Source organism: Rhipicephalus microplus, chromosome 5 (assembly GCF_043290135.1).
Source record: "Rhipicephalus microplus isolate Deutch F79 chromosome 5, USDA_Rmic, whole genome shotgun sequence".
NCBI lineage: Eukaryota > Metazoa > Arthropoda > Arachnida > Ixodida > Ixodidae > Rhipicephalus > Rhipicephalus microplus.
In genome coordinates, this window is record NC_134704.1 from 162,559,549 (window position 1) to 162,573,492 (window position 13,944).

Below are 13,944 nucleotides of genomic sequence, written 5' to 3' on the forward strand. Positions count from 1 at the left end.
CTACCGTGTCGCCACCGAGTCCACTTTGTGTAGCCGTTTTCACAAACACCGTAGCATGTTTTGCTCGGCCTTGTGTCGACGAAGCACAGGTCAAGGGACAAGTCATTGTAGACAGACAAATATGTAGATAGACAGATAGATGAAAATATTAAAAAGAGAATTTGACCCGGACGTGATTCGAACATGCAACCTTCTGATCTGAAGTCAGACGCGCTACCGTTGCGCCACCGAGTCCGTTTAGGGTCGCCGTTCGCACACACGCGGTAGCATGTTTTGCACGGCCTTCTGTCGACGAAGCACAGGTAAAGGGAGAAGTCATTGTAGAAGGACAAATAAGTAGATAAACAGATAGATGAAAATCATAAAAAGAGAATTTGACCCGGACGTGATTATAACACGCAACCTTCTGATCTGGAGTCAGACGTGCTAAAGTTGCACCACCGAGTCCGCTTAAGGTAGCCGTTCGCACACACGCGGTAGCACGTTTTGCTCGGTCTTCTGTCGTTGAAACACAAGTAAAGAGACAAGTCATTGTAGACAGACAAATAAGTAGATAGACAGATAGATGAAAATAATAAAAAAGAGAACTTGACCCGGACGTGATTCGAACACGCATTCTTCTGATATGGAGTCAGACGTGCAACCGTTGCGCCACCGAGTCCGTTGAGGGTCACCGTTCGCACACACGCAGTAGCATGTTCTGCACGGCCTTCTGTCGATGCAGCACAGGTAAAGAGACAAGTCATTGTAGGCAGACAAATAAGTAGATAGACAGATGAAAAGGATAAAACAGAGAATTTGACCCGGACGTGATTCGAACACGCAACCTTCTGATCTAGAGTCAGACGCGCTACCAGTTCGCCACCAAGTCCGCTTAGTGTAGCCGTTCGCCCCCACGTGGCAGCATGTTTTGCTCGGCCTTCTGTCGATGAACACAGGTAAAGAGACGAGTCATTGTAGACAGACAAATAAGTAGATAGACAGATAGTTGAAAATAATAAAAAAAGAGAATTTGACCCAGACGTGATTCGAACTCGCAACCTTTCGATCTGGAGTCAGACACGCTACCGTTGCGCCACCGCGTCCGCTTAGGGTAGCCGTTCGCATAAACGTGGTAGCAAGTTTTGCTCGGCCTTCTATCGATGAATCCCAAGTTAAGGGACAATTCGTTGTAGACAGACAAATAAGTTGATATTCAGATAGATGAAAATAATAAAAAGAGAATTTGACCCAAACGTGATTCGAACACTCAACCTTCTGATCTGGAGTCAGATGTGGTACCGTTGCGCCACCAAGTCCGCTTATAGGGTTGCCCTTCGCACACACGCGCTAGCATGTTTTGCTCGGCCTTCTGTCGATGAAAATCAGGTAAAGAGACAGGTCATTGTAGACAGACAAATAAGTAGATAAACAGATAGATGAAAATCATGAAAAGAGAATTTGAGCCGGACGTGATTCGAACACGCAACCTTCTGATCTGGAGTCAGACGTGCTACCGTGTCGCCACCGAGTCCACTTTGTGTAGCCGTTTTCACACACACGGTAGCATGTTTTTCTCGGCCTTGAGTCTATAAAGCACAGGTAAAGGGACAAGTCATTGTCGAAGGACAAATATGTAGATAAACAGATAGATGAAAATCATGAAAAGAGAATTTGACCCGGACGTGATTAGAACACGCATTCTTCTGATCTGGAGTCAGACGTGCTAAAGTTGCACCACCTAGTCCGCTTAAGTTAGCCGTTCGCACAGACGCGGTAGCATGTTTTGCTCGGCCTTCCGTCGATGAAAATCAGGTAAAGAGACAGGTCATTGTAGACAGACAAATAAGTAGATAAACAGATAGATGAAAATCATAAAAAGAGAATTTGACCCGGATGTGATTCGAACACGCAACCTTCTGATCTGGAGTCAGACGCGCTACCGTTGCGCAACCGAGTCCGCCTATAGGGTAGCCCTTCGCACACACGCGGTAGCATGTTTTGCTCGGCCTTCTGTCGATGAAGCACAGGTAAAGAGACAAGTCATGGTAGACAGACAAATAAGTAAATAGACAGATAGATGAAAATAATAAAAAAGAACTTAACACGGACGTGATTCGAACACGCGAACTTCTGATCTGGAGTCAGACGTGCTACTGTGTCGCCACCGAGTCCACTTAGCGCAGCCATTCGCACACACGCCGTAGCATGTTTGCTCGGCCTTCTGTCGATGAAGCACAGGTAAAGAGACAAGTCATTGTAGATTGACAAATAGGTAGATAGACAGATAAAAATAACAAAAAAGAGAATTTGACCCGCACATGGTTCGAACACGCAACCTTCTGATCTGCAGAATGACGCGCTAAAGTTGCGCCACCGATTCCGCTTAGGGTGGCCGTTCGCACACACGCGGTAGCATGTTTTGCTCGGCCTTCTGTCGATGAACACAGGTAAAGAGACAAGTCATTTTAGACAGACAAATAAGTAGATAGATAGATAGTTGAAAATAATTAAAAAGAGAATTTGACCCAGACGTGATTCGAACTCGCAACCTTCTGATCTAGAGTCAGACACGCTACCGTTGCGCCACCAAGTCCGCTTATAGGGTTGCCCTTCGCACACACGCGGTAGCATGTTTTGCTCGGCCTTCTGTCGATGAAGCACAGGTAAAGAGACAAGCCATTGTAGACAGACAAATAAATAGATAGACAGATAAAAATAACAAAACGGAGAATTTCACCCGCACATGGTTTGAACACGCAACCTTCTGATCGGGAGTATGACGCGCTAAAGTTCCGCCACCAGTCCGCTTAGGGTAGCCGTTCGCACACACGCGGCAGCATGTTTTGCTCGGCCTTCTGTCGATGAAATACAGGTAAAGAGACAAGTCCTTGTAGACAGACAAATAAGTAGATAGACAGATAGTTGAAAATATTAAAAAAGAAAGTTTGACCCAAACGTAATTCGAACACGCAACCTTCTGATCTGCAGAATGACGCGCTAAAGTTGCGCCACCGATTCCGCTTAGGGTAGCCGTTCGCACACACGCGGTAGCATGTTTTGCTCGGCCTTCTGTCGATGAACACAGGTAAAGAGACAAGTCATTTTAGACAGACAAATAAGTAGATAGACAGATAGTTGAAAATAATTAAAAAGAGAATAGGACCCAGACGTGATTCGAACTCGCAACCTTCTGATCTAGAGTCAGACACGCTACCGTTGCGCCACCGAGTCCGCTTAGGGTAGCCATTCGAACAAACGTGGTAGCAAGTTTTGCTCGGCCTTCTGTCGATGAATCCCAAGTAAAGGGACAAGTCATTGTAGACAGACAAATAGGTAGATATTCAGATAGATGAAAATAATAAAAAGAGAATTTGACCCAAACGTGATTCAAACACACAACCTTCTGATCTGGAGTCAGACGTGCTAAAGTTGCACCACCGAGTCCACTTAAGGTAGCCGTTCGCACAGACGCGGTAGCATGTTTTGCTCGGCCTTGTATCGATAAAGCACAGGTAAAGAGACAACTCATTGTAGAATGACAAATAAGTAGATAGACAGATAAAAATAATAAAAAAAAATTTGACCCAGACGTGATTCGAACACGCATCCTTCTGATCTGGAGACAGACGTGCTACTGTGTCGCCACCGAGTCCACTAAGCGCAGCCGTTCGCACACAACCCGTAGCATGTTTTGCTCGGCCTTCTGTCGATGAAGCACAGGTAAAGAGACAAGTCATTGTAGAATGACAAATAGGTAGATAGACAGAGAAAAATAACAAAAAAGAGAATTTGACCCGCAATGGTTCGAACACGCAACCTTCTGATCTGGAGTATGACGCGCTAAAGTCGCCACCGAGTCCACTTAGAGTAGCCGTTCGCACACACGCGGTAGCATGTTTTGCTCGGCCTTCTGTCGATGAAGCACAGGTAAAGGGACAAGTCATTGTAGAATGACAAATAGGTAGATAGAGAGATAAAATTAACAAAAAAGAGAATTTGACCCGCACATGGTTCGAACACGCAACCTTCTAATCTGGAGAATGACGCGCTAAAGTTGCGCCACCGATTCTTTTTTTTTTTTTTTTTTTTTTTCTTTATTGCCTTTTAATAACCACAAGCAAAGGAAATACATACAAAATATGTACACTTACTAAAACACCAGCTTCAACTTGGCCAGTGCACTTGGTTTAAAAAGGCTTCACAGAAGCCAATTGGTCGAGCACAGGTAACCACTCGGGGGGTTCAGGCAGCGCTTTAAACACGTCTCGTGTATACAGCATACTCTCAACAAAATAGTCTCTCGCTGAACGTGCGTCTACACGCATATGTCGAACATCCATTCTTGTCCTCCACACACTATGCATGCAAAGCAACATTAACATGTCACTCGGCACTTCCCCTGCAGCTGCACACGGAAGAAAACGGATTCCAAAAGCGTTGATAGGTAGTTCTTTTTTTATAGTCCGTTGTAGTACGTCCCACAAGAACACAGCATCATGGCAGTCGAGAAAGATATGATTTATCGTTTCTGGTTTGCCGCAGATTAGACAGTTGACGGACCACGGTACAAAAAGCCCTTTACTTTTTAGCCATGGCAGTACAGGGAGAGTGCCGGTATGCACTTGAAAGAAGAATGTTTTGACAGAGGGTCTGACCGGCATTCTCTTAACACGTTTAAACACGTCACGCTCAGAACCTAGCCTGCACGAAGCTCGGTAGACGGGCACTGGCAGGAAGACATCAAGAAGGTCACGATACAGTTTCTTTTTTTTTCACGTCGGACAAGTATTCGTACGAAAATCTTTCCTTGAGCAGGCGTGTAGCTGTAACTACTTCTCGCAAATAAGGACTGAGTGGTCCAGCTTCGAAGGAAAAAGATGACACGACGAAATCAGATAAGGGGGTCTGCAGTCTTGCTTGGATCACAGTTCTCAAGAAATTGTCAGTTTGATCTCGAGCGAACATGAATCTGCTCACCAACTGCTTAAAAAACAAATGCAAAAGCCCCAGACCACCATATTTTACCCTATGAAATAAATTGCACCGGCTCGTGCGCTCCCACTGCGACCCCCATATAAAGGTCGCGAATACTCGGTGCATTTTCTGGACCGAAGTGCGGGTCATGGTTAACACTTGTAATACATAAAACACTTTTGCAATCAGAAATACATTGCACACGGACGCTTTTGCAAACATTGATAAATTGCGACCTCCCCACTTATCAGTACAATTTTTAATGCGTTGACGTTCCTCAGACCAATACTCCGTAGCATTGCGGTAGTGATCCAAAGGCACACCGAGGTACTTTCCGGGCATGATTTTCCAATTCATGTTACAGTAAACTTCGGGTGTGCTTTGCCACTGGCCATGCCAAACGCCTAGACATTTTGGCCAACTGATTGCGCTGCCCGTTGCTGCACAGAATTCCCTAGCTATTCGTACAACTTCTTGCACACTTTCTTTGTCACTGCAAAACACTGCGACGTCATCAGCATAGGCTAAAATTCTAATTCCACTGGTCAGAAACGTATACCCTCTTATACTTGGTGATGCAAGTATTCGTAAACAGAAGGGCTCTAAGTAAAGCGCGAAAAGGAGTGGCGACAAGGCACAACCTTGCTTCACGCTCGAGCGCACAGGAATTGAAGCACTTACTTCTTTGTTGATTACTAAATTAGCCCTGCAGTCATGATACACCATTCTAACGCCTTCTGTAATGACAGTTCCTACATTCACATGTTCCAGCAATAAAAACAAAATTTCATGTACGACTTTATCGAACGCTTTGTGCAGGTCTAGCTGAATCATGGCCACGCGGTCATTATTTGCATCACAGCATTCTAGAATACTTCTGGTTACGTGTATATTTGTGAATATGGTTCTGCCCTTAATCCCACATGTCTGATGCGGGCCGACAAGGGATGTGACAACACTTTGGAGCCGTCTTGCTAGGACCTTCGTGTATATTTTATAGTCAGTGTTGCTCAAACTGATAGGTCGGTAGGATTCCACTGAAAGTAGCTTTGCGGGGTCATCAGTTTTGGGGATTAATACTACGTGTGCTGTCCTAAATGAATGAGGTGTTTGCTGCTTGTCGTAGCATTCTCTGATCACTCGGTGTAATGCCAGTGCCATTTCTGTCTTAAAAAATTTGTATATGGCAGCACCAAGCCCATCCGGCCCTGGTGACTTGCCGTTACCCAGGTTATCTATAGCTGATTCAATTTCTGCCACAGTGATTTCTACTTCCAGTAGCTCCCGCTCAGAGTCTTCCAATCTCGGCATAAGGGTCAGAAAGTCCTCTTTGAATCGTTCGGGGTCATTGATTGTATGGCTAAGGAGTTGCGTATAAAACTCGACAAAGGCGTGCTTTATCTGTTCGCGGTCCCGGGTAATGTAATTGCAGTATCGAATTTCATTTATCTCTTTGTTTGCTGCATGTTTCTTTTCTTCACTGAGCACCCGCTTAGTGGGCGTTTCACCCATCCACAGCCGTTCAGTGCGAGCCCTTATCATTGCTCCGCGGTACTTTTCGTCGTCGATGAATTCGAGCTTTGCTTTCGCCTCCTTTATTTCTTTCTTAAATTTTCCCGGCACTTCATTTTCTACGCTTAACATGTAGTCTAGTTCGCTTTGTAACTGCCTCTCTTGTTGCCTTTCCCGATTACGTAATACACAGGCTCTTTCAATCGCTATCATCTTTATATCACACTTCATTTGCTCCCACACAGCTATGAAGTTATTGGTCTCCAAACGAAGAGCATTTGAAAGACATTCTTTGGTTTTTGTGACAAATATTTCATCTTGCAGCAGCTTTTCATTAAATTTCCATAGAAACCAATTAAACTTCGCAGCCTTACGTTTTTCGCCAATGTTGACCTTGACCAGACAATGATCACTAAAACTAAGATGTTGAATTTGATAAGATGAGCATAGTGGCACCAACTTTGCCGACAAATATATTCTGTCTAACCTCGCGTGCGAATGACCTTGAAAGTGCGTATATCCTACTTCACCCTCTCGCGTCATTACATAACCGACATCTTCCAGCCCTGTCTCGTTCACTATTTTATTCAACAGCTCAGCGCTTCTATCGCGCACATTGAAGCTCGTTGTCTTATCCTCAGCTCTACAGACACAATTGAAGTCCCCTAGAACCACAACATTTCTTTCCGTTTTCAAGAATCCTTCAATCGCTCTGAAAAAAAATTCCCGTTCGTGCGATCTATTCGGTGCATAAACACACACAACGCGCCAAGGCATTCCAGAAACACTGAAGTCGCACACAACCAGCCTACCGCTATCGCAGGTAGACACATTTTCAACAACCGCGATACTACTACGTATGAAAACGACACAGCCTCCTGACCGCCCAACAGCATGACAAACGCAGACATTGTACCTAGAGCGAAAAACTTGAACCATTTGCTCCGTTTGTTCTTCACTTTCCATTTTAGTTTCTTGTACAGCCAGGAGGTCTATGTCGTTTTCTAACAAAATGCGACTAATCTGGCATTGTCTCCTGCGCGAACACAGGCCTCTTGAGTTCAACGTCGCGATGCAAATACCAGTTTTAAAGTTAGTCGCCATTTCTTGAAGGTTGTTTCGTCAGGTGTCATACTCACGTCGCAACAGTGGTTGCGTGTGCTCAGCGTAGAAAGCCTCGGAACGTCTCCTCCGCTACGGCGGGGCCGACGTTTGAGTGCCCCTACGGTCAGGAGACAGGTTTGGTCGTGGTTTAAAGGTAGGCCGACGACCAGTCGCCGTCTTTGTTGGAGGTTCATTGATGGCCGACGTGTCAACATTTCCGGTACGGTCAGGTGTTTCACGAGCTCGCTTAAAAGCGATAGCACCGGCCTTGGTCATCTCGGCGTCCGTTGCTTCCGGGCCGCCCTCTCGCGCAGCTGAAGATGACTTGCTCGCTGCTGTAGCGTCGTTCTCTACTGCTGCCGTGTCTAAATTCGTTCCTGGCGCACCAGAGTGCTTGTCGCCTTTATTGGTAGATTCCAGTGCGGCCCCAGAAGACTGTTCAGGGGGCGTGGCAGGGCCTTCCGTATAACCGTCTTCCCTGCTCGCTTCTTCGGCATCCACGGCATCCATCAGGTGTTCAGACACTTCGTCTGTTTGGCCTGGGCCCGCAATGCTGGCGTACGACCTCACACAGTGGGCGTCATCGTGGCCATAGCGACGACAGACCCCACAGCGCGGCACGCGGCAATCCCGTCGAATGTGTCCGATAGCCCGGCATCGGAGGCATAGCGGTGCTCTGCCAGGAATTACGACGAGCGCCATATCCTCCGCAACTCGCAGTTGGTGTGGCAGGTCGTCCACGGACACGCCCGCGTGTAGCCTCAGCGTGACCGACCGCGTGGTTGAACCTTTATCATTGCAACCCTGCACCTTCCATTTATCTCTGCTTGTCTCGGTCACTTTTCCGTAGGGCGTTAAGGCGACTCGCACAGCCTCGTCCGGCACGCCATGAAGAAGCCAGTACAACTTCAGCCGCACACTTCGATCACGGGGGTCAACCACCATACAGCGATGGTCCTTTAGATCAAAAGACTCCGCCGCCAGCATCTTCTTTTTACCCTCATCATCCTTGAACGTCACTGCCCATACATGATTCATTTGGTATGCCCCTAGGGCAACCACTTCCGGCAGCAGCGAAAGACGAGCAAGGCTGTCTCGGACATGCTCCACTCGATATGGCCTGGCTTTCAAGTTTCCGTGCAAAAAAACCGTGTGCAAAACGGAATCACCTGAAGGCAGCTGAGGCAGAACAACCTGGAAATCTTCGCCTGGCTTTTCGGTACACCTGATACCGCGGCCCACACGGGCCGCTGAAACCGCCCCTACGCGGGAGCACATGATAAACACGTCCGTTCACTGTCGTGGCCGGAAGTGGAATCCCATTGCGCCACTGAGTCCGCTTAAGGTAGCCGTTCGCTCACATGTGGTAGCATGTTTTGCTCGGCCTTCTGTCGATGAAGCACAGGTAAAGGAACAAGTCGATGTAGACAGACAAATAAGTAGATAGACAGATAGATGAAAATAAGAAAAAAAGAATTGGACCCGGACGTGATTCGAAGACGCAACCTTCTGATCTGGAGTCAGACGCGCTACCACTGCGCCACCGAGTCAACTTAGGGTAGCCGTTAGCACACACGCGGTAGCATGTTTTGCTCGGCCTTCTGTATATGAAGCACAGGTGAAGGGACAAGTCAATGTAGACAGACAAATAAGTATATACACAGATGAAAATATTAAAAATGAGAGTTTGACCCAGACGTAATTCGAACGCGCAACCTTCTCATCTGGAGTCAGACGCGCTACCGTCGCGCCAAAAGTCGGCTTAGGGAAGACGTTCGTACGCACGTGGTAGCATGGTTCGCTCGGCCTTTTTTCGATGAAGCACAGGTAAAGGGACAAGGCATTGTAGACAGACAAAAAAGTAGATAGACAGATAGATGAAAAATTAAAAAGAGAATTTGACCCGGACGTAATTCGAACGCGCTACCGTTGTGCCACCGAGTCCGCTTAGGGTAGCCGTTCGCACACACGTGGTAGCATGGTTTGCTCGGCCTTCTGTCGATGAAGCACAGGTAAAGGGACAAGTCATTGTTGACAGACAAATATGTAGATAGACAGATAGATGAAAATATTAAAAAAGAGACTTTGACCCGGACGTGATTCGAACATGCAACCTTCTGATCTGAAGTCAGACGCGCTACCGTTGCGCCACCGAGTCCGTTTAGGGTCGCCGTTCGCACACACGCGGTAGCATGTTTTGCACGGCCTTCTGTCGACGAAGCACCGGTAAAGGGAGAAGTCATTGTAGAAGGACAAATAAGTAGATAAACAGATAGATGAAAATCATAAAAAGAGAATTTGACCCAGACGTGATTAGAACACGCAACCTTCTGATCTGGAGTCAGACGTGCTAAAGTTGCACCACCGAGTCCGCTTAAGGTAGCCGTTCGCACACACGCGGTAGCACGTTTTGCTCGGTCTTCTGTCGTTGAAACACAAGTAAAGAGACAAGTCATTGTAGACAGACAAATAAGTAGATAGACAGATAGATGAAAATAATAAAAAAGAGAACTTGACCCGGACGTGATTCGAACACGCATTCTTCTGATATGGAGTCAGACGTGCAACCGTTGCGCCACCGAGTCCGTTTAGGGTCGCCGTTCGCACACACGCGGTAGCATGTTTTTCACGGCCTTCTGTCGATGCAGCACAGGTAAAGAGACAAGTCATTGTAAGCAGACAAATAAGTACATAAACAGATAGATGAAGATTATAAAAAAGAAATTTGACCCGGACGTGATTAGAACACGCAACTATCTGATCTGGAGTCGGACGTGCTGAAGTTGCACCACCGAGTCCGCTTAAGGTAGCCGTTCGCACACACGCGGTAGCATGTTTTGTCGGCCTTCTGTCGATGAAACACAAGTAAACAGACAAGTCATTGTAGACAGACAAATAAGTAGATAGACAGATAGATGAAAATAATAAAAAAGAGAACTTGACCCGGACGTGATTCGAACACGTTTTCTTCTGATATGGAGGCAGACGCGCAACCGTTGCGCCACCGATTCCGCTTAGGGTAGCCGTTCGCACACACGCGGTAGCATGTTTTGCTCGGCCTTCTGTCGATGAACACAGGTAAAGAGAAAAGTCATTTTAGACAGACAAATAAGTATATCGACAGATAGTTGAAAATAATTAAAAAGAGAATTTGACCCAGACGTGATTCGAACTCGCAACCTTCTGATCTAGAGTCAGACACGCTACCGTGGCGCCACCGCGTCCGCTTAGGGTAGCCGTTCGCACAAACGTGGTAGCAAGTGTTGCTCGGCCTTCTATCGATGAATCCCAAGTTAAGGGACAAGTCATTGTAGACAGACAAATAAGTTGATATTCAGATAGATGAAAATAATAAAAAGAGAATTTGACCCAAACGTGATTCGAACACACAACCTTCTGATCTGGAGTCAGACGTGGTACCGTTGCGCCACCAAGTCCTGTTATAGGGTTGCCCTTCGCACACACGCGGTAGCATGTTTTGCTCGGCCTTCTGTCGATGAAGCACAGGTAAAGAGACAAGCCATTGTAGACAGACAAATAAGTAGATAGACAGGTAAAAATAACAAAAAAGAGAATTTGACCCAGACGTGATTCGAACACGCATCCTTCTCATCTGGAGTCAGACGTGCTACTGTGTCGCCACCGAGTCCACTTAGCGCAGCAATTCGCACACACGCCGTAGCATGTTTGCTCGGCCTTCTGTCGATGAAGCACAGGTAAAGAGACAAGTCATTGTAGAATGACAAATAGGTAGATAGAGAGATAAAATTAACAAAAAAGAGAATTTGACCCGCACATGGTTCGAACACGCAACCTTCTAATCTGGAGAATGACGCGCTAAAGTTGCGCCACCGATTCCGCTTAGGGTAGCCGTTCGCACACACGCGGTAGCATGTTTTGCTCGGCCTTCTGTCGATGAACACAGGTAAAGAGACAAGTCATTGTAGACAGACAAATAAGTAGATAGACAGATAGTTGAAAATAATAAAAAAGAGAATTTGACCCAGATGTGATTCGAACTCGGAACCTTTTGATCTGGAGTCAGACACGCTACCGTTGCGCCACCGCGTCCGCTTAGGGTAGCCGTTCGCATAAACGTGGTAGCAAGTTTTGCTCGGCCTTCTATCGATGAATCCCAAGTTAAGGGACAAGTCATTGTAGACAGACAAATAAGTTGATATTCAGATAGATGAAAATAATAAAAAGAGAATTTGACCCAAACGTGATTCGAACACACAACCTTCTGATCTGGAGCCAGACGTGGTACCGTTGCGCCACCAAGTCCGCTTATAGGGTTGCCCTTCGCAAACACGCGGTAGCATGTTTTGCTCGGCCTTCTGTCGATGAAGCACAGGTAAAGAGACAAGCCATTGTAGACAGACAAATAAGTAGATAGACAGATAGAAATAACAAAAGGGAGAATTTTACCCGCACATGGTTCGAACACGCAACCTTCTGATTGGGAGTATGACGCGCTAAAGTTCCGCTACCAGTCCGCTTAGGGTAGCCGTTCGCACACACGCGGTAGCATGTTTTGCTCGGCCTTCTGTCGATTAAAATCAGGTAAAGAGACAGGTCATTGTAGACAGACAAATAAGTAGATAAACAGATAGATGAAAATCATGAAAAGAGAATTTGAGCCGGACGTGATTCGAACACGCAACCTTCTGATCTGGAGTCAGACGTGCTACCGTGTCGCCACCGAGTCCACTTTGTGTAGCCGTTTTCACACACACGGTAGCATGTTTTTCTCGGCCTTGAGTCATTAAAGCACAGGTAAAGGGACAAGTCATTGTAGAAGGACAAATATGTAGATAAACAGGTAGATGAAAATCATGAAAAGAGAATTTGACCCGGACGTGATTAGAACACGCCTTCTTCTGATCTGGAGTCAGACGTGCTAAAGTTGCACCACCTAGTCCGCTTAAGTTAGCCGTTCGCACAGACGCGGTAGCATGTTTTGCTCGGCCTTCCGTCGATGAAAATCAGGTAAAGAGACAGGTCATTGTAGACAGACAAATAAGTAGATAAACAGAGAGATGAAAATCATAAAAAGAGAATTTGACCCGGACGTGATTCGAACACGCAACCTTCTGATCTGGAGTCAGACGCGCTACCGGTACGCCACCGAGTCCGCTTAGTGTAGCCGTTCGCACAGACGCGGTAGCATGTTTTGCTCGGCCTTCCGTCGTTGAAAATCAGGTAAAGAGACAGGTCATTGTAGACAGACAAATAAGTAGATAAACAGATAGATGAAAATCATGAAAAGATAATTTGACCCGGACGTGATTCGAACACGCAACGTTCTGATCTGGAGTCAGACGCGCTACCGGTACGCCACCGAGTCCGCTTAGTGTAGCCGTTCGCCCACACGTGGTAGCATGTTTTGCTCGGCCTTGTATCGATAAAGCACAGGTAAAGAGACAACTCATTGTAAAATGACAAATAAGTACATAGACAGATAAAAATAACAAAAAAGAGAATTTGACCCAGACGTGATTCGAACACGCATCCTTCTTATCTGGAGTCAGACGTGGTACCGTTGCGCAACCGAGTCCGCCTATAGGGTAGCCCTTCGCACACACGCGGTAGCATGTTTTTCTCGGCCTTCTGTCGATGAAGCACAGGTAAAGAGACAAGTCATGGTAGACAGACAAATAAGTAGATAGACAGATAGATGAAAATAATAAAAAAGAACTTAACACGGACGTGATTCGAACACGCGAACTTCTCATCTGGAGTCAGACGTGCTACTGTGTCGCCACCGAGTCCACTTAGCGCAGCCATTCGCACACACGCCGTAGCATGTTTGCTCGGCCTTCTGTCGATAAAGCACAGGTAAAGAGACAAGTCATTGTAGAATGACAAATAGGTAGATAGACAGATAAAAATAACAAAAAAGAGAATTTGACCCGCACATGGTTCGAACACGCAACCTTCTGATCTGCAGAATGACGCGCTAAAGTTGCGCCACCGATTCCGCTTAGGGTAGCCGTTCGCACACACGCGGTAGCATGTTTTGCTCGGCCTTCTGTCGATGAACACAGGTAAAGAGACAAGTCATTTTAGACAGACAAATAAGTAGATAGACAGATAGTTGAAAATAATTAAAAAGAGAATTTGACCCAGACGTGATTCGAACTCGCAACCTTCTGATCTAGAGTCAGACACGCTACCGTTGCGCCACCGCGTCCGCTTAGGGTAGCCGTTCGCACAAATGTGGTAGCAAGTTTTGCTCGGCCTTCTATCGATGAATCCCAAGTTAAGGGACAAGTCATTGTAGACAGACAAATAAGTTGATATTCAGATAGATGAAAATAATAAAAAGAGAATTTGACCCAAACGTGATTCGAACACACAACCTTCTGCTCT

The 13,944-nt window shown here is 46.3% G+C and overlaps 6 non-coding genes across 6 annotated transcripts; all 6 read right to left on the bottom strand.

The window, feature by feature from the left end:
* Positions 1-589: 589 nt before the first annotated feature.
* Positions 590-661, bottom strand: TRNAW-CCA (transfer RNA tryptophan (anticodon CCA)). The gene has a single exon. It is a non-coding gene; the product is annotated as a tRNA-Trp (tRNA).
* Positions 662-1,867: 1,206 nt separating this feature from the next.
* Positions 1,868-1,939, bottom strand: TRNAW-CCA (transfer RNA tryptophan (anticodon CCA)). Its single transcript has one exon. It is a non-coding gene; the product is annotated as a tRNA-Trp (tRNA).
* Positions 1,940-9,050: 7,111 nt separating this feature from the next.
* TRNAW-CCA (transfer RNA tryptophan (anticodon CCA)) lies at positions 9,051-9,122 on the bottom strand. Its single transcript has one exon. It is a non-coding gene; the product is annotated as a tRNA-Trp (tRNA).
* A 963-nt stretch (positions 9,123-10,085) lies between these two features.
* TRNAW-CCA (transfer RNA tryptophan (anticodon CCA)) lies at positions 10,086-10,157 on the bottom strand. The gene has a single exon. It is a non-coding gene; the product is annotated as a tRNA-Trp (tRNA).
* Positions 10,158-12,634: 2,477 nt separating this feature from the next.
* On the bottom strand, positions 12,635-12,706 carry TRNAW-CCA (transfer RNA tryptophan (anticodon CCA)). Its single transcript has one exon. It is a non-coding gene; the product is annotated as a tRNA-Trp (tRNA).
* A 141-nt stretch (positions 12,707-12,847) lies between these two features.
* TRNAW-CCA (transfer RNA tryptophan (anticodon CCA)) lies at positions 12,848-12,919 on the bottom strand. The gene has a single exon. It is a non-coding gene; the product is annotated as a tRNA-Trp (tRNA).
* Positions 12,920-13,944: the final 1,025 nt, after the last annotated feature.